This window comes from Pseudorasbora parva, chromosome 22 (assembly GCF_024679245.1).
Source record: "Pseudorasbora parva isolate DD20220531a chromosome 22, ASM2467924v1, whole genome shotgun sequence".
NCBI classification, from domain to species: domain Eukaryota; kingdom Metazoa; phylum Chordata; class Actinopteri; order Cypriniformes; family Gobionidae; genus Pseudorasbora; species Pseudorasbora parva.
The window spans coordinates 19,535,591-19,557,160 of NC_090193.1; the positions used below are offsets into that span (position 1 = coordinate 19,535,591).

Here is a 21,570-nt window from a genome sequence, read left to right on the forward strand (position 1 = left end):
AGCAGTACATGCAGAAGTACTATTTAAATAGTACTCCTGCTATTTATTTTTTTGAAATAGCATTTATTTTTTAAATAATTAAAATAAAATAAAAATTATACAACTGCTATTTTTGCAGTTTAATATTCCCATAGACTAGTATATATTCAGCTACAGTCTGGAGCCCAGAGCTCAGATTAACACAGAAGCGTCTGAACGCAGCTGCGGGTACCGGATATACTTGGGAGTCGGTACTACAGAAATGCTGATATAGTCACATTTTTTAAATTTCATTACCGACTTGGTACCGAAGAACTGGTACTTGTGCCATCCCTAATTCCAACCATAATCATTTGAAAGCAATCATAATCACTGAGTGTGAAGTTCATACCTAGTGATATCTGGAGGCAATACATGATCTCAGCTTTAAGTGTGCACAAGGGCATCAAGATACATCTGACTCTGGACAGACACATGCATTTGTCTGATGAAAATAAAAATCTTTTTAACTGACTGAACTACATTTTTGAAATAAAATGATCAGTGAAGCCAACCCAAATGTCTGAATATGGCAGTGTTTTATACACAAAATACACTACTGTTCAAAAGTTTGGAGACTGACTGGAGAAATGGATACTTTTATTCAGCAAGGATGCATTACAGTGACAGTAACGACTTTTACATTGTTACAAAAGATTTCCATTTCAAATAATAGCTGTTCTTTCGAGGGTGTGACTCGATTCATACATTTTCTATTGATTCAAGATTTTTTTTCTATTGATTTCTATTGATTTTTTCTATTGATTTCAAGATCTAAGGCAATTTTCCTTTTTGGAAATTGCCTTAGATATGATTCAGTGTAAGATTCAATTTGATTTTGCATTTTTATGTGCATTTGTAGAATTACATAATAGAAAATAGAGATACATCAAGAAAATGAGTGAATCGTTACACCCCTATATTCTTTTAAACTTTCTATTATTCAAAGATTGCTGAAAATAACTTTTGAACAGTAGCGTCCATCCATATGCTAGTATAACGCTTTGAAATTCTACATTCACAGAGCAAGCATTCCCATTAGTGCTGCAACGACGCGTCGACGTCATCGATGACGTCGACTACGGAAATACGTCGACGTTCGTGAAATGCGTCGACGCGTCGTGTCAGACGTTCATCTCGCGTAATGTTGGCTTCTGCTCCTGGTTCTATCACAAAAACCTAGACCGCGAATATCAAAAGTATGGGAATACTTTAAACAGAGGCCAAACAGTGTTTCCCACACATAGACTAATTTGTGGCGGACTGCCACATAATCAATAACGGCCACCACATTCGTCATTCATTCATTTTTACGCTATTTAAAAGACGCACGCATATTCGTTTAGCTGCATTTCCTTAACTTCTCTCTCCGCCCTTTTGCGCGTCTACTCACACACACGCGTTGCATTCGACCGTAAAACAAGTTTTATTGCATTTTGGCGCATTTAGTATGACATAGCTTTTAAAACCAGAGCAGTTGAATAACAGAGTTGCGACAAGCCTTCATCACGCGGCAGCGCGCGGTCACGGCGCTCATATAATTCTAAACAAACCAGCGCGGTGTCAATCAATACAGACCAGTGTTTCCCAACCGGGATCCCGAGCAAAAGTTGCGGGGACGCACTTACACTTCGGTTCATCTCGCATCTGATGACGCATCTTTAATATGGGTTGTAACTTGAAAATAATGCTGTATGTATGTTTCTGTCGATGGATACACGTGCTGACTCCTCAGGTAGACTACAACAACAGCGATAATAAAAGAAAAACGTGGGCAAAACGGTCTCTCTTTGTAAACTTTATAAAACGCATGCGAGTGCTGCTGTACGTCCGAATATGAGCAGTCATTTTCACCGTCATCACCCCCGTGTAGCCAGGAGACTCGAATGAGAAGATCTGTCTTTGTGCACTCGTCCCAAAGCGCGCAAATATTGAGTTATCTTTCAAATCCTGTGCTTAAACGGACAAACTCACAAAAAGTATGTCAAAATGTCATAGCCTACTCTATGCCTTAAGTGAACTTTATACAGAAAATACGACGACTATCCGTGGGTCTTAAAGGGGCAGTAGCATTCACTGCTGTCTGTTTAATGTCAAACAAAAGATAAAGACATCACTCACTGCTCTTGACTGAATAGCTTTTGTAAGTTTAATAAGGATTATTTTTTAATTTTAAACAGTTAAATGTGTGGTTATTTTACTTCTGATTACTTAATTCCATTTCTCTACCTAAAAACTAATGTTAGACCTACCTGAAAATCCTGAAAAGCATTGTTTATTTTATTCTCATCTTTGCTCAATAGTATTTATTTGTGCTGCTGCTTCTATTTAAGTTATCTGTTCTTATTTTCTTTATTTTCATTTGACAGTAGTCCTTTTTCCCCTGAACATAGCAAATACCGAACTGTACTGAAACGTGAACCTAAAACCGTGATACAAAGCGAACCGTGAGCAGTCTGTACTGTTACACCTCTAGCGTAACTTATGCGAGGGGGTGCCACAGAATTTTGAAAAATTTCAAAGGGTAAAAAAATTAATCGTTAGATTAGTCGACTAATCGAAAAAATAATCGTTAGATTAGTCGACAGAAAAAATAATCGTTAGTTGCAGCTCTAATTCCCATCGAACTGAGTTCCTCCATGTACTTTAAATCTCCCCACTGTGATCAGTGTTGAGGAAGCTGTCGTGAACAAATGTCACCAGGCTTTTCATTACAAGGAGCAAAAAACAACCAAGAACAGTGGTAGAGAACATTCTGTTCTAAATATTCCTGCCCAAAAACAGTCTCTGAAACACCTGTAACTTTTCCATGTCCTTTTAAAAATAAAAAAAACGAGTGCAGCTTAAAAAAAGTTTTTCCCTTCTCCTTAAGGAGAGAAAAAAGCCATCTTAGCACCAATATGCATTTATACTCACCACACTATCAGCTCTATTTCCGCAAGGCAAACGCTTTTTAAGGATCCAACCCAAGTGTCTCAGCACCTGCAATAACATTACAGAAAAGGGTGAATGAAGCAGAATTTGTCAAGCATCTGGACTTGGTGAGGGGGAAAAAAACATCACCTGCAATCCATGCCTCATTTAAACCAACCTGTCTGAGGTCAATCAAAGCATGTTTGTGGACTTTGCAGCAACTGCTAGTTTAGATGGAAAATGTCATATCTTTTCCCATTTTTCTGCTGGGAGACTCTCTGTCTGTCTCTATTGTTTTCCCTTCTCACCAGGGTAAGGTGAATGAGTGTCTCTATGGACTTTCTTAAAATGTCCAATAAATCTCAATGTCTCCCTGTAATTTTCTTTGTGATGGCATTTACATTTTTTTAAGACAAAAATACCAGGAAGGAAAGTCTTTCTTGGAAAGAACTATACACACACTGCCTTGTACATTTGGACAACAGGCTAAAAGCGTTACGAAGACTGACATTACAACAAATGGACTTCACAAATGTTTGTGTAACTGCCAGCATTATAATGTAGATGATAAATGCAGGGGCTTTCCTGCAATGAAAATATTTTGGGGCAGCCACCAAAATCAATGTTTGTCCTGCCAAAGATTTATTTGATCATTCAGCATGAGTTTCATTATATCCAAAAGTATAAACACAATGCCAATAAGAGCATTGTGTACCTCACAGTGTGTGTGTGTGTGTGTGTGTGTGTGTGTGTGTGTGTGTGTGTGTGTGTGTGTGTGTGTGTGTGTGTGTGTGTGTGTGTGTGTGTGTGTGTGTGTGTGTGTGTGTGTGTGTGTGTATATATATGTGTCCTCTGAAGACCATTGACTAGAGGTCGACCTATAGTGGATTTTACAGATACCGATAACAAGGTTGGACCGCACATACCGATACTGTATTTTTTGGGGTTTTGTTGTTGAACTTTATTACAAGAATTTTTTTTTACAAAAAAACAGCACTGAACCATGAAAATGTGCTAAACTGCATATGTAAATACGAATATAATAAAATTAGAAGTTCTAACAGAAACAATTCTACAGAAATCAATTTAAACATTAAAATTGTATAAATAAATGTTTCTTTAACTATAACTAAGAAACGTGTATATAAAATGTCTGACTGCAAGTCTCATTTGTTAACAAGGATGTATTAGCTTATTTAGCTAGCTTGCATGAACTAAATGCATTATGCAATATCCATTTTACAGCATGCATTCACATTTGAGCAATACAATTGTACCTTGAGCATTCATGTTAGTTCATAGTGCATTGAGGTTAACAGATAAAACTAACAATGAATAATACTTCTACAGCATTTATTAACCTTACTTAAGGTTACAAAATGGAATATTATTGTAAAGTGTTAACATTTCATATAAATCCTAACAGTCTGCTTTTTTAGAACACTTGACGATTATCTAATCAAAATAACAAAATATGTATTGAAATCTAATGCCTTTTTGAGTTGTTTGTATTTCTGTCGGCTGCATGACGATGCAGTTTGCTTCAGTATGGATTTTTGCCAATAACTGACTGTTTCACCAATCAGCTATCGGTGCCAACCTCTACCACTGACCCAGGTAAAATCCCTAATATACTTTTTATTTTATTTTAAGATAAGGGCACACCCAAGCATATAACAGAGACGAAACAGGTTCCACCACTATCAGGTGGTGACAGAAGAAGAAAAAAACCTGCATTGGTTTAGCCTTATATTGCTTTTGGCTTTCAACCAACATTCAACCTACAGACAAAACAATAGTCAGTGACCTTATGAAAATATTTTGGTTTTATTGCATCAGTTCAAATGACTAATTAGCATTAAAAGAATAAAAGATCAGATTTCCAATTATTAAAGGACTAAGATATCAACCATAAATCAGGTAAACTGAAACTGTTTACTGCCCTGTCAAATGGTTTCGGCAAGAAAAGAAACAAATTATAAACATTAACTTTTTAGTAAACGTTTATACAAAGCTCCCTCACGTCATCAAGAAAACTCGCTGTCACATCACCAAAACATGGTGTCTGAAATATGGTCCTAAGTTAAAAACTTGCCATGTCATATACACACAGCTAAATCAGGCCTAGATGTATATAAAAAATATAAAAAATATCGAGGGCAGTTTTCCCAGGCGCAGATTATGCCTAGGTCTGGAATTAATTTCTGCATTCATGAATCACCATCTTGGGCTCACCCTGAGTGTGCTATAACTTTTCAAGGGCGCATGTGTTAGTTTCCAGAGCCAAGCAATGAAATGCATGTATTGACATGGCTGTTAAGTTACAGCTATTGGCGGGTTTCAGTGGTCTCTTGTCTACGAAGTTTAAGCTTGAACAGAGATGGGTGGAAACTACTTCCTTCAGGCAGCCTGCTCCCAGTCCATGTCTTGTGGTTTTCTGAGACTTCTTTGTGCTGTTGCACCTGCTGCGTCTATCTGTTTTCCAGAGCAGAGTATGTTCCAATTAGCTCAGATTATTGGCCTGTGCTTGCTAAGCAAAGTAGCAGGTGTCGTTACAGTGTTAGGCCAAAGAACATCTGATCTGAGAGAAAAGGCATCACCAAAATTTGTTAAAAACCAACTCGGGAATTAATTCAGTGTAATTTCCAATTTATATAAAATGTGAAAATGTTTGAGGAAATCAAATCCAATCCATTGGAAAGATTTACATAACTCATTCTGAATTAAGCAGTCGATACATTAACTACCGCATGTAGACTACTTACACAGTTTTAAAACATATACTGCCCATTGCATTAGGCACTACTCAAAGCAGCAAGCTCAATTTACCCGCATTGTTATTAAATGTGTCAGACTGCAGTTAATAATGCAACTCGAGCATGTTGCATTCTCAGTGTTACCGTAAGTGCTATAAAAGACATCAGTGTAAACCAACACTACTACTAATTAGGGTTGTACAGCGTACCTGTCCTACAGTAGTGTCCCAATACCCAAGCCTCAAAATACTGGGATTTGACAGCAAAAACATTTAACTACCAAAAATGTCCACCTGATGCATCTCAACACAAGACAAAAATCATTATAGTGCAATTGCGAGTTATAAAGTCAAAATTGCAGGCTAGCAACTCGCGATTGTGAGAAAAAAAAGTCTGAAATTGCAATTTCTTTATTTATTTTTTTATATTTGCAAGTGTATCTCAATTTTTTTTTAAATGTAAATGCACAATTGCATGTAAAAAAAAAAAGTTGAAATTGTGAGATATAACCTTGTAATTACCTTTTTTATTTTGTATTCAGTGGTGAAAACAAGCTTCCATTGGGTAATTGAGCTGTAAACATGGCGAAAATTGTAAAAATGCCTTTTACTTATTCCCAGAATTCTAATTATATTCCAATTTTAAAGACATTATTCAAAATACTAGCTTTTCTAACACCACATTTAGAAAAGAAAGACAAGAAAAACATGAAATGCGTTATTTCTGTATAATTATAATTCAGTATAGTAGTAATAGTAGTAGTAGTAGTAATAATACAAAACTGTAAATAATATGCATGATGCAGCCACACAATGAATTCAGGTTTTGGTATACTTTGCTATTATAGTATAATAAGACACCAAAAAGACAACCCTATAACCTTACAGTCAGTTTTCACTTTCAGGTCAACTATTGTCAGAGCAGATAATAGAATTATACAAAACAACAGGTTGCTATCATCGAGAGTTGGAGAGAAGATTACAATAGGCTATCGTGCAAACCGTGGGATTAACTTGGTAACATCTATGTCACACTGCTGAATCACATTTTAGTGGAACAAATCACCATGGCAACTTGTATTCCCGGGTTTAGCTCAGGTGAGCAATTATTCTCTCGTTCTAAGCTTTTAATCCTAGACCTTTGTTTAAACCAACAATACCGTGTCCAATACTTTACCGAACACACCAGAGAGCAATCTTCAACCGACAGACCCTTAATATCAACATCTGCTTTCCACTGATAACTTTAATCAATATGCACTAAATAGCCTTTTCGACTGTTTATTTTTTTTCTGGTGAACGGAAACAGGTTGTTGCGGTTCAGTGGTAAAGCAGGGGGCCTAGATTCACACTGAGAATGTGCTAAAAGAAAACACCCTTTCTTCAGAAAGTATGCCACCGAAATTGAAACCTCACATACTTGAGGACACAAAACATTTTCTACAATCTTTACAATGCTACCTAGCTTAAAGGAAACAGATGTCACGGTTTTCTTTCAAAGAGCAGTTAGTCTTTACTCCTACACACCAAAGTGACAGTTCAGTTCGGTCTCTATCGTAAAGAAAGATGGAGGCTCCGACAGACGCTCCCCTCCCCCATCAGACGCAGTAAGGTAATGAGGGGGGTGTCCGTTAACAACTGTTGATGCACCTGCTAGATAAGACAAACACATTCTCTATTGTTTGGAAGATCTTACATCAGACAGGAAGCAGGCAGATAAAAAAAGGCCGTAATCATGTGCGATTTAGATCGAGCTGCAGCCGCTCAGGCACAAAGGTTAAGGTTTGCATATTCATCACTAAATGGCGGTTGCCTTGACATTAATGCTAAATAATCTGGGGAGGTGATAGCATCTATGAATCAGGGACTGTGCTTATGAGCCAGACAAAAGGAAAAGAATAAACTAGGGATTGGTCCAGAAGGTTGACTAATGAGAATAGTGAGGTTGGCAAGATCATCTAGATTTTTTTAGCCAGTTCACATTTTGAGATTCTTCTCTGTCCTTTACATTGTTGCTTATCAGTTTCTACAATACAATCCCATTGAGCAGGGATGCATTTCAATAAAAATTTAGAGCCAAAACTTCTGGATGCACTTGGCAGGAAAATTATTATTATTTTATTCATATTAGACTTTTTAAAGTGTCTCTATTATGTCTCACCCAGTACCCAGTTTATCTGGTATATTTTCTACCGGGTGTGTACGTAGTTTCGTGTTTTATATTGTGTACGTTTCTGGATAACTCACGTTATTACTGTCTTAGGCCGTGTGTCCACCAAAGCATTTTTTCACGTTGCTGGCTGGCGTTTTCAATTGATTTCAATGAGAGCGCCACGTTTTTAGAACGCATTGAGTGCAACGAGGCGCTGAGCGAGTATTTCACGCTCAAGCGCTGAACGCTCAGTGTTTTTTACTGATCGCCGAGAGTTGAAGAATGTTCAACTTTGAGTAAAACGCAGCGCTCATCACTGTCACTCTTCACTCAGCCGTCCAATCACAGTGGAGGAGGGGCAGGACAAACACAACACAGACAAACCGCCACATTCTGCGTGTCGTCATAAGATGACAATAAGCAATAATAACAGAACAAAATTATTTAAAACAAGAGCCAGAGTAAATACTTTACATTGTATCTGCAATTTTATATAGAATCAATATTTGAAAAAACTACCTGGGAAATGAGAAAGACTTCCGCGGATCATAACAACAAGCAAAGAGTCAAAGAGTCTCAACTGAAGGAAAAAAAAAAAAAACACTGCCTGTCAAAACGCTCTCAAGCGCTCACAGCGAGGTGTTTTCAGCTGAGTGCCTAGTATTTTCAGCTGGCTAAGAACGCTTTGGTGGACAAACGGCCTTACTGAAATAGTTCTGCAAATCAGCTGTTGACCACTATTACCTAAAACTCTTTAGTTGTCTGTCAATGTTGTAGAACATTGTCTGTCATTCTTTGTGTGAACTACTTTTAAAGATAAAGGACGGAGCTTTAATGGTTACATCAGTCATTCACGTTATTGATCGGCTAATGTTTTTGATACTAGGGATGGGCATTTTCCCAAAGTATTGTAATTGAATATTTGGGCTCATAAAAAAACGTATATTTAAATATATTTGTTTATTTAAATTACATTATTTTTAGAAAATGAAAAAGACTTTTTATTCATCACGTTGTCATCATTTCTGAACAAGCTTACAATTGCGCAATGTACACAAAAAGCTTACATTATATCTTAAGGTTATCTTTCAGTTTAAAGCATTAAACACTGTGTGTAAACAAAAAAATATAGGCTCAAAGAACAAAAGCATTATCGGGTTGTTACGGCTGACATCACGCGGCAGCACTTCCGGGTCCAAACGCTGAGTTAGGAAAAACTACAAAAACTACAAAATTCCAGATGGCCAGACAGTGATTCATCTTTTATAAATCGTTAAAATATTAATGTCTGTAACGCTGTGACCATAGAGAATGTTGTGTAGACTGTGAGTATTTAAAATGCTTAACTTTGTTAAATGTTTAATGTTTAATATGAAAAAATAGCGCTTTTTCAAAAAAACAATCAACTTATTAACCTGAAGATCAGTTATGGTAATGGCCGTTTGTTTAGCTTCAGATACCTGGTGTAAGTGGTAGACCAATCACAATTGACTGGGTAATCTGGCCAATCACAGCAAAGGAGGCTCATGGAAAGGAGGGATTTGAAGAGACTGGTTCATCCGTCGAGTCATTTGAACAATGTGGTGATGTGCAATGTATATTATGAGAAAATTAAAACAAAATTGGCCTTTGATGCATGTAAACCTGTAGTTGGAGACCTCCAAAATAAAACGAGGAGCCTTTAAATTAGCATAATAAGGGCACTTTAATGAAATTCAATAATTTTAAATGATCCTGAATTAAAAAATAAAATAAAATACAAGCCAATTAAATCATATAACTACACTTTTATTTAAAGTAACATTAAATTATACAGGAAAATATATTAACATTAAATATAAAGGTAGCGGATCAGTGAAGGAGATTGTGGAGTCATTTTACCAGTGTCGCCTGAAAAACTATCACACATGTAGTGGGGCTATGGGACTATGACATAAGCTACCCAACAAAAGTGTTCAGAAATCATAGTAATGTACTGATTTGGTGCTCAGAAACATTTCTTATTATAATAAATGTTAAAACCAGTTCTGCCACTTAATATTTTTAATTGAAACCATGATATATTTTCTTTCAGGATTCTTTGATAAATAGAAATTCCATTTACTTGAAAAAAAAATATTTTGTAAGATTATAAATCTCGATACTGTAATTTTTTATTTCATGTTCCAATCGCTCACATTCCAGTATCACAAAAACCAAAGCAATCGCTTTCATTAATTCTGCAGAAGCTTCCTAGAAAGAAAAAAAACAACAACTTAGAAGTTGCTTAATTGTGGACTTAGTATGATGAAAATGCACAGTGAAGGCTAATTAATTAGTAGTTGGCAGGTTAAACTAAGCAATCAAATCCCTATGACACGTTCGCGCAGACAGAGATCGGAGATCGTCTGGTCCTACACTTCTTTGGAATCCAACTGCTCCTTTTAGTAGGCGCTACTCATTTGCATAAAGTTGACCTCCGCTCATTGCCAACGGTTGCTGCCACTTGTTCCCCCTGAAAATTACCAGGTCTCATGAAAAATGAATGACATCCGGTTGCTTTGGCAAGACGAATCCTTGTTCGTGTGAACCTCTCTTTTGGCAGATGTGTTGAGTCTTGTGCTGTTTTTTTGACTCTCTTGCCATGAGAGCTACGTCAAGATGTGAATCAAATCCCCAGTGTTATTAGGTTTACCCCCGTTCGCGTTGCAGGAACAGCGATTTGGTCAGCCAGCCACTAGAGCAAGTTACCTGTACTATTAACTTTACACAGAAGCCGAAGTCTACCTCTTCCTGTTCACATAGTCACAGCGAGAAGATTAAAAACAATTGGCAGCAAATATAAATCCAGCACCTTCATGATTAAAAGCAGATGTGTGCGAGCACTTTGGGTTTAACCTGTCATTCGTGCGATTCACACCGCGAATGCACTACAGCTAAAGCCACTAGTCTGACCATGTTATAGTGTTGTCCCGATACCAAAATGATGACTTCGATACGATACCAGACTAAAATACCTCAAAACCGATACTAAATTGATACCATGGTAAAAAAAAAAAAAAAAAAAAAAAAAAAAACATTAAAAAAAATATGACAACAGAACTTATTATTCATTGTTTCATTTTTTTTTATATATATATACAAAAAATGAACTTGGCCAGCATGTTCCTGCCCTGGTTTTTGACCATTCCCTCCTCTTATTGCTATAATAACTACATGCCAGTGTGAACATCCTTACAGAGATCACATTATCAATCATGTTATCATTCACTAACACAGCAAATTACTGAGGGATAAAAACCTGGTGTTGGGCATCTAGTGATAAAATCTGGTGTTAATTTACAAATATTATATGCTTTATCACTTGTTTAGTGTTAAAGCATAGTGTTTCCTTTGGGTGATAAAGCACAGTGTTTCCTTTGGGTGTTAACAATCAACATCTGCGCATGTGCAGAGTATTTTAAATTTCCCAGCTCATCCTTCGGTCTCTCCATCTTTATGGATTTCCCTGCACACACAACGGTTACAAGGACAAGGTATAGTATAGTATTATTATCTTATCAACTTGTGATTTATTAATGAGCTTGTATAATGAGTAACGTAGCCGATGTGGATGACTTAACTCTTAGCGGTTTTTTTTTTTTTTTACCTCAGTTTAAATTTAGCGCGCTTTTGATCCGCCATTCAGTTTAACATAACTGAATAACCCCCACTAACACACTAAATTCGTTAATGGAGGACGAGATTTACGTAAGTGACTTAATTTCGTTGTATTAATTTTGTAATAATGTAGCAGCATTAACAGTGTCATTTTTTAACTCACTGGACTTGGATAGTTATTTCTTCTCATTTGGCATAACGTTAAGTATCTTTAGGGCTTCCAACCTTTATAAGACCGTTTATATCTTTCACCCCGTAACTACGAGTTAATTCTGGTGTTTTGAAATGTCATTCAAATGAGAAAGCAGACGTTAATCGAATGAATTAATTGCTCTTAATTTTTTTTTTCTTGTGTGACGCCGGGGCTCGATCCCTGGCCGAGCACCCACGGATAGCACGGTCCATCATTGTCGGCGCTGCGCATACTGATCGGCCTGCAACATTTTGCGAGTGAAATGCTCTGTGTGTTCTAGCAATCTTCTCGTTGTACTTTGATAACATACGCCGACCATTCTGTACAGCGCTCCAAAATGTCGAAAACATCATAGGACACGCTTTTCTTCATGAACTGCTTCAGTCATATAGAAACTCAAGATCGAGTACGAGTGTGCAATGTCGTGGAATGTATACGCCAAAACTCATTTTGGCGTGCATATGATACGCTGTTTTTTGCATGCATATGATACGCAATTTATGGCGTATTATACATACGAACCCCCCACCCCACTACCCTAAACCTACCCAAGAGAGCGTGTCATATATACGCCATAAAGTGCGTATCATATGCACGCCGAAATGAGTTTTGGCGTATACATTCCACGACATTGCACACTCATACTATTTGACATTTTTCGTCTTATTTTGTATTAGTTGAGCAGACATGCATTAGTGCCCTTCCATGCGCGATTTTTTCTGTACAACTTAGTTCTAGCCTTTTCTAGTTGTAGTAGGCTTGGGCGGTAATACGGTAAAATGGTATACCGCGGGATCTAAAAATAGCAACGGTATCAGTTTCAATACCGTCAAACCGTCAAAAAAAAACCCAGATCAACCTACATATTGCTGATCAAAAATTAATTATTAAATATTTAACTAATTAAACTATTTACATATTAAATACTATTTATTTATTAAATGCCTAAATATGTGTATGCGTTGTTGTGACAGCGTGGATATGAGAGAGAGAGAGAGAGAGAGAGAGAGAGAGAGAGAGAGAGAGAGAGAGAGAGAGAGAGAGAGAGAGAGAGAGAGAGAGAGAGAGAGAGAGAGAGAGAGAGAGAGAGAGAGAGAGAGAGAGAGAGAGAGAGAGAGAGGAAAAAGACGGCGAGTCGGGCACTGAGTTATTCGGTCTCAAAAAAGAACACAACTTCTGCAGTTTGGAAGTATTTTGGGTTTTGACGGTAAATACAGACGAGGCAATTTGCAAATTGTGCAACAAAAAGAGATGGAAATACCTTGAACCTAAGGGCGCATATCCGAAACCACCATCCACTCACTGCTGCGTGGATGAAAAACCGAGCGCACCCTCGGACTATGCTGTAATATTGCCGAAGCCTTTTGTCACACAGCTGGCAATGTAAGCAATAAGCATGAACTCCACAAAAATCAAGTGGACATGGGACTCACAAAAAAAAATGTCAATTGTCTGACAATTGTCTCATAACGGTAAGCATAAAACGTGCAGAGAGTTTCTCAGGGGCAGGGGCTCAAATGTAAAAAATAAAATAAAAATATAGGCCTATATATATATATATATATATATATATATATATATATATATATATATATATATATATATAAGCCAAGCCAACAGTTTGTTGACGCTGTCTGAGCCTTACATCATAATGTTTTAATTATTCACGGTAATACCGTATACCGAGGTAAAATAGGGAGGAGGTTTGACGGTATCAAAATTTGGATACCGCCCAAGCCTAAGTTGTAGTATTGTAAATCTGTAACAGTAGTGCTTATGTTTTGAATATAACATTTTCTTGCTATGTGTTGGTATAAAGATAACCTGAAGTAAAACACAAAGTGACCTGATTATTTTGAGTCTTTTAGTTTGCTTTCTGCTTTGGAGGATTTTTGTTTCATGGAATATTGTTTATTATTGCAGAAGGAAACCACTTAAGGCCACAATCTATGTATGCCCTTGGCATTATTACTCTACAAACCTAAACGATCCTGAAAGGAAGACAGGCTATGTAAGTATCTCTGCTTGTTGATTGAAGATGTTTGAAACTTTATATCTTAGATTTTTTTAATGTGTTTGTTTTAACCAAATTTGTCTCTTTAACAGGAACGATACTATGTGTTTGGATCATTTTGAGGAGCGCTATCAACGCCAAGATCGTGGGATCGATGAATTGGGAAAGCAAGAACTGACAAAATGTAAAAATGCGTACATTGAATGCAATGTAAGTCTCTTTGGATAAAATCATCTGCCAAATGTAAATGTATTAATTTATAAAGGAATAGTATTTTTTATCAGAATGAATTACAAACCAGACAGTTTTTTTAACATTAAGGTTGATTTAATATATACAATGTTGAATTTTTGTATTTTCAATTAAAACATTACTTGAGGAATGTTTCTTTGTTTAATCTTGTTTGAAACGAAGTAGAGATTTATCATGGTAAGATGTTATAGCATTGGAGTATAACAAGAAATTGTTTTATTCAATTGTATGTGTGACTACAATGGCTTTACTGTAGCGATTCCCGGTAAAAGCAAGAACTGACAAAAATGTTTTTTTTTTATTTATTAAAAATGGTATTGAATGCAGTGTAAGTCGCATTAGATAAAAGTGTCTGCCAAATACATAAATGTAATGGAATTGATATATTACAATTTCAATAAATATTCAAATAAATTTGTAGTCACTTGATTTTTTTGGGGAAAAAATAAAATAATATATATAAATTGTTTTAAATTTCATTCACAGTGCCATTTTAGTATTTAAGTATTTACATTAAATAAACATTAAATACACTGGGTGTGTGAGATTAATCACCATAAAGTGTTAAATGTACACTTATGAGTAATACATTTCTCAACACCTTGAGTGACTAAAAAGAAACACTAACACAGTGTTTGTATAACCAACACTTTCGTCAGTGTTGTTTTAACACTAGCAAAGACGGACCTGTATGTTCACCCGGAAAGTGATAATTTTAACACCCGTGGTGATAAATCTCCCAACATGTTTTTTGCTGTGAACCTTTGACTTCTGAACAGGTTGGGATGACCAAAATCTTATTTCATGATACGAGTAATTTCATGTTTTTTAAATGTAATTTTATAATTATAATATAGATTTTTAATTGTATCTGTTTTTAAAAATAAGCAAAAAATGCAAATTACAAACAATATGACAAAAACAGTGCTTTATTTTTCTGCTACATTAGGTCTATTTATTTATGTCACCATACTTGATCGTTCGGTTAACTGTATTTAAATAGGGAAAATGTGGAGGTGTTTGATCGCTTCTAACTTGATCTCTGTTTGAAACTATAGTGAATGAACTGGGCTTAGTGTGCTAAGTTAAACGCTATCAGATTGTCACTGCGCGTCAGAGAGATTAAGTGCACGCACTGAGACAAGAGCGGTATGTATCAACTCGTTTTAGTTAAAGGGTTACTTCATTAGCTATTAGCATATGGCTTTGTATCAGTAGAAATGTAGTACATTCAAATCAATGTGCTTTCCCCCCTCATATCCCCCTGAGACAAGAGATTTATGCATTGTATTTCTGGAAAAATTCCTCCTATGATGCAAATTGACAATATTTGCATCATAGGAGGAATGTTTGGCCAAAGGCTAAAGACTACAGCCAGCAGAGGGAGCCATTTCCGCATGTTTTGAACCTGAGCATGGGGGATGGAGATCACACTCAGAGCTCAGCTACAGGCACTCATTTAAACGGAGCTATGGTGTGCAATATAAGTCTTTTAACTTCTCAAATTAATTTCTATGAAAGTTAAGCTTGCAAAGGCATGAACTGAAACGTGCCAGACTGAACTCGCATTGTGAATGTATGCCGCGAGTGTAGTCGCGATTACCTCAGCTCTCATCACGAGAGCTCATCAGCTCATTTATCTCACTCCTGCAGTTAGTGCTCAGTGCTGTGATACTCGCGCGGTGACTCACTCATTATATTGAACAGACACGTTCAGTTTTTAATTGTAGTGCCTGCTCCAACTCAGTCACAGTAACCAAGTTGGTGGCTTTGGGAATGGCCTCACAGGGCAGCGAAGCATTCTGGGAATTGTAGTCTTTCATCCCCATGAGACAAAAATAAATTTTCTGTCTTTTCTCAGTCTAGAAGGCACCAAATTCAAAAATAATTTCATATTTCTACTACATTGATGACCCAGTTTAAATACGGATTCATCTTCCCAGCACTGAAGTACCCCTTTAAGGGAATAACATAGTTTAATATGAAAAAGCGGTAAAGTATCCCTTTAAGAAGGACAGGGCAACTTTGTTTGCCCAAATCTAACTTAATAAACAAAGAAAGTGAAAAAGGCTTTTATTTTTATAGGTCTTAAAGCATCGACTAGGTACCCTTTCCAGGGTCAAACCTCTAAAAGATTAAACAGTTAAAACATCTCAGACACAAATAAGCCTAACTTTGTTTTCTAAAACTGGTGCAGTAACCATGCAGGGTACTTTTTTTGCCCAAAGCCAAAACATGGAAATGTTATATTGTTGAACAGTTCAAGCTCTGGAATTGTGGACATCGATTACATGATGGATACGGGCTACACCAAAGCAAACTCATCTGGCTCTGATCCTACACTGCACCTTCACAACTCAGAACAGATGCATATCTTTGCTTTGAAAGCACAATAGCTTGGCTTTCATTACATTTCAGATATTTTCAGATAAACTTCTGAGAACCACATGACAAGTATGTCCGAAAATAGATTGATAATACGCAAAAGCCTTGCACATTCAACCACACCGCTAGTCCAAAAGTAGTTTTATTTTAGGCCATCGCGTTGTAAAAGACTTGTAACAAATACAGAAGTTAAGAGGCTTATTAGGCTTCTATTTTCTTCCATTCTCCAGCAGCTTACAGACAAACCAATCTCGCCTCAAGACTAGCCACTCTATACTCTGTTTCTGTGGCAACACTCAAGAAAACCTGACAAAAATGGTTTGGACTAAAAATAGCATTTACTGCAGTTCAAAATGATAGAATTTAGGGATTTCATAAGGAACCATAACAATACCAAAATAATAAACTATTCCACATCCAAAACTGCTTTAGTATACATTGGTTGAACTTGTTTGAGTCCATCCTGCTTCAGTTCTGAATGCAGCTTGGTTTCGAAAGTGTTCAAACTCACACACCTTGATCCCTGAAACAATACACCCTATTGGAGAGGAATTATCCAGAGAATAGTCAACACAAAAACTGAGCTGGAACTCTTGTGAAGGGTTTAATGGGTCTTTGAACACGATTTGTCAAGTGGTCCTGACTGACAGGTTGGACTGACACTACTAAACAAAATTACAGGTAATTTCAGCTTCAAAAAGAGGCAGTCGAAATGACAAGCACTCAGTTCACTCAAGAACTTGCATAAATTGGCATAGACAATTAGTTCTCAAACTATACACAGCAAGCTCCAAACTCACATCGTTTCGGAAACACATAACACGTAGAACATTAAACAATACAAATAAGATGAGCTTGAGTGGCTTTTATATAGTGCATGATGCAAGAAGGCCATTCCCTGCGTTTATAGATAATGAGCTTATATTTTTGTCTTGACTGAAGAGGCCAAATTATTGTGGAAGAGGAACATGTTCATTTAGTACACTTTTGGTTATGTAACAGTAATTAAGGGCTTGTTTTTACTAGGGATGCACAAATATTACTGTGGCGCATACAGATAAGCACATTTTCATGTTCTGGTGGATGATTTCATACCATTTTGTTTCAATGACAAATGTAAATCTGAAAAGCAATCATTTGAAATGCTACTTAAAATCAAAACTAAAGTGAATTATTTTAAATATTAAAGACAATATAAAGTAAACTGTTTTAAATGCTACATGTGAATTTAGGCTTTACAACATTACAGTGTGCACTATGAAAAACAGATATTCATTGAAAGATTTGCTAATGGTTACATTTAACAGTATTATTCAATTATTATTGTTTAAAAAAATCGTTTAAATGATGACAAAGAGAATCTAAATGTTAGAAAGTGGAAAAAGGCATGCAAAACTAAATATCTAATAACTGTATATACTGTCTATATTATAATGCTTTTTGAAACTGCTGTGTAATATTTGGTACAATACCACTGGGCTTAACAAAATGTCTTTTGCACAAACAGTGCAGACATTTAGGTAATTTCCAACATGTAAAATAGGTGAATGACTGTCAGAGTTAACCTTCAGGCATCCCATGATTCAATTACAGCTGTGTACTCAGACCACATGTGTGCAGGACCAAAGGTTCCCAGATCTTGACCAAAAAGGAAAGAGAGCTATTTCTTGGCTTACCATGTGATCAGGTCTTGCTCCAATGTAAACCCTTAGCAGCGGAGGAGTCTCTACAGTCTGGACAAATAAAACACAGAAAAAAAATGGTTACTTATTGCCTTTGAAGAAATAAGGGGTCAATAAATAAATCATATTTGGATTGTAAACACAAATGTGTTTCTCTTCAATGTTTTTTTTATTTTTATTTTTTACTTTTCCCAATGCAGAAGATAAGAAACTGCTTCCCTGAGATCATAATCTCAGGGTACATCAGCCAATCAAAAACAATGCTGCTGCTGCCCCCCCTTCAGGATTTTTCCTGCATTAAAAATACAGGAATGGAATCCTCCAAAGATTTATCAGATCATTTAATGTGACAATACCCGCTGTTCTGTTGGTAGCCGGTTGCTTTATAATGCTCCTTTGAGTTTTTGAGTAAGCGCTCTGTGAAGAGTGCCAAAGGTTTCTATTTACAACATGCTTTTACAGCATTATGCTTTGTAGCCTATCACAGACATATCTGTTGAGTGTGTGAATACAATGGCCAACCAGATGTTTAAGTTACCGTATTTTCCGGACTATAAGTCACTTTTTTTAATAGTTTGGTTGGTCCTGCGACTTTTAGTCAGGTCCGACTTGTATATCAAATTTAATTCATAATGACTGACAAGAATAAACATTTAGCTATGTCTACAGCCACGAGAGGGCGCTCTATGCTTCTCCTTTAGCCTACCCCTGAAGAAAAACAACTGAAAACTGAAGAAAAAAAAATGTTAAATGAAATGTTAACTTAAAGACAACAACTAAGAAAGACTGACCAAAAACAAAATGCCCCTCAATAAAGAACATCCTATTCAGCAAATTACAAACTGCAGGTAGTAAAATGTGCAGCCGAAAACGGTAAACGAGCAGCAGAAACAAAGTTTGGAGTGAGCGAGAAACTTGTGAGGGACTGGCAAAAATCAGAGGTTACTTTATCTGTAATGAAGAAAACAAAGAAAGCTAATCGCGGACTGAAAGCAATAAGGCTAGAGCTAGAGGAACGAGTCCACAGGGTGCTTGAACACTTTGTCGGGAGAGACTCAGCCACACAAGACAAACGTGTGTGAACCATGGACGGTGTAAATGCACAGCTCCACACTGCTTCGGTCCTGCCAATGCTTGCACATGTGGTGTGAGGCCAATATAATACGACTTATAGTCCAGTGCGACTTATATATGTTTTTTTCCTCTACATGACGCATTTTTGACTGATGCAACTTATACTCCAGAGCGATTTATAGTCCAGATAATACAATAGTCCAAATCGCAGATTCGCACATATGATCAGCTCTGTGCTCTCCTGTCTGTGCCGGTTCGTGTGATGCTAACGTAAAACCAGACTTCATTCACCCCAATGGAAAACACATTTACAATGTCTGAGTTGTTCCCTATTCCCCTATATAGAACACGATGTGCCATTCACCATGTAGAAAAGTGACCGATTTTAGCCACAGTTTCAGCATCTTTTTGGGATTCCCATATTGGAAGTAGGGCTGGAGCGAGTGAGTGTTATCGTGAATAAATGTTACGGGGGATTTCCCACATTAACTTATGGGAGTAAGACTTACAGTAGGGCTGGGCAATATGGCCCAAAAAAATTATCATGATATAATTTTCCATATCAGTCGATATCGATAAATATCACGATAAATGTAAAATCTTTATTTCTTATTTGAGTTTAAAGGAATATGTTTGCTCCTGATCATGAAAGATGTAGAAAACAGACAGTTAACTGTGGTTTTAAACTATCCTTTATTGTCAAAACATGACAAACACTTCTCAAACAGGTGAACAATTTATTAAAACTAAGGTGGATTTATTTATTAAAATATTGTGGTCAGCATTTTTTTACTCTACACTGTATATCAATAATATCATTACTTAATCGTGTAAGTAGTAAAACACTAAAAATGCAAAAAGGCAAAAAAAAGAAGAAAAAAAGGGTCCCCTGTGCATCTCTCTCTCACACACACATCTCACTGACAGTGGGCTGGCTGGTCGTGAGAGGAGGGAGAGAGCAAAGTTCAGTATTTGTGGATCTCCAGTAGGGGCTGTCTAGTCTATTTTAATCATTTTAAACATCGGATGACATTATTTCTCTTTTGATACAGGCGATGCTGAGCCATTAATACATCACCAAAGACAAACAATTATGATAGCGATCGTGTACAAGTCCGATGTTTTAGTGATTATAGTTTGGTAGCGTTAGCTTGTTGTAAGTCACTCACCGCAACTAACAAGGTGATAAGCCTGTGTGTGAATGAAGTTAATGTAGATTTATCGCTGTGTTGGGCTCAATGTTTTATGGAAGCACTTAGAAGAAGCACGATAATTTAATAATTTAATTCCGTGTGGTGAACGTGAACCTATGATAAGCACTCCAGTCCACGTAGCCTTCGTCGCTGTTTTATGTCGGATGGGATCGCCAAAATATCTCCAAACCACTGAAGTTGAGCGAACTAACTTGTCACCGATATCTGTGTCCTCCGAGCTGGTCGTGAGCTCTGAGGTTTCTTCACTATTGCTCATTTTTCTCGCTCCACTTCACTCCGATCCTCCAAGCCTGTCAGCCACTGACTGTAAACAGCAGCGCGTGCAGCACCCAGAAGCCCGGTCTGCAATACACATGCGCAGCATTACGCATAGCGCGTAAGCATTATATCGAGAATGTATCGAACTGTTGTTATCGTTTTATCGAGGAAAATTATATTGTGATATTTATCGTTATCGTTTTATCGCCCATCCCTAATTGGAAGTATATAGTTTTTGATCATTACAAAATTATTTGCTTTGAAAGTACCAATTAGTCACACAGAAAGAAAAAAAGAAAACTAAATCATAAATAAAAAATAAATATCATTGCATCACAGCCCTCTGAACCATAATCTAATCAAATAGTGAGGTGCCTAGAGAATCCCACACCTACATTCAGCATCTTCAAACAGCATGTCGCATTTGGCTTTATTGTTGATTCTGAATGCTGTGGCACTCACTATTGCGTGTTTGTTAGATGAGAACACTGGAGGAACGGACTGAATGAAGCTTGTCATTCACACGTACAGTAACTAGAATTCAAAACCCTAAAGAACAAAGCTCAGTAGAAATAAAGTGTTGTGCGCGCACGCAACTCTACTTTGTGCTCAAAAACGTTTCATTATGGAGAGAGATTCACACATGACAAAGAAGTAAATAATTTTTCACAATTAGAGATTGTTCATGTTCAGCCTATTTGTTGTTCTATTTTATATTTGGTGTCCTATTTAAAAAGAAATTGTAGCAATAACTAAAATCACAAATGTATTGTTCATAAGATTTTTTTTTAATGTTGACACTTTTGTGATGCAACTAATAACTTGTAATTGTAGTTATTTTTTGTACATTTTACCAGGTGTAGCATTAAGAGGTCTACACTCATGATGACTTATTTATTTGTTTAACTTTACATTATTGCCGGATATAAAAATCACTCAAATTACTGCCTACACTTATTTTAAGCATATTGCTTTTTTAATATCTTTAAGAGAGATTTTAAGCTGAGAAGCTGAGTTTATT

The 21,570-nt window shown here is 36.6% G+C and overlaps 1 protein-coding gene across 4 annotated transcripts in view; it reads right to left on the reverse strand.

Annotated features, from left to right (window-relative positions):
* tbl1xr1a (TBL1X/Y related 1a) overlaps positions 1-21,570 on the reverse strand; it is a 326,002-nt gene that overhangs the window by 19,894 nt on the left and 284,538 nt on the right. For 2 of the 4 annotated variants that reach the window (XM_067432116.1, XM_067432115.1), the window contains 2 exons: positions 17,998-18,054; positions 2,935-3,000 (listed from right to left, as the gene is read on the reverse strand). The gene's annotated coding sequence lies outside the window, so the exon portion shown is untranslated. The remainder of the gene's footprint in view (positions 1-2,934; positions 3,001-17,997; positions 18,055-21,570) is intronic. The other 2 variants (XM_067432118.1, XM_067432117.1) reach the window with 1 other exon arrangement.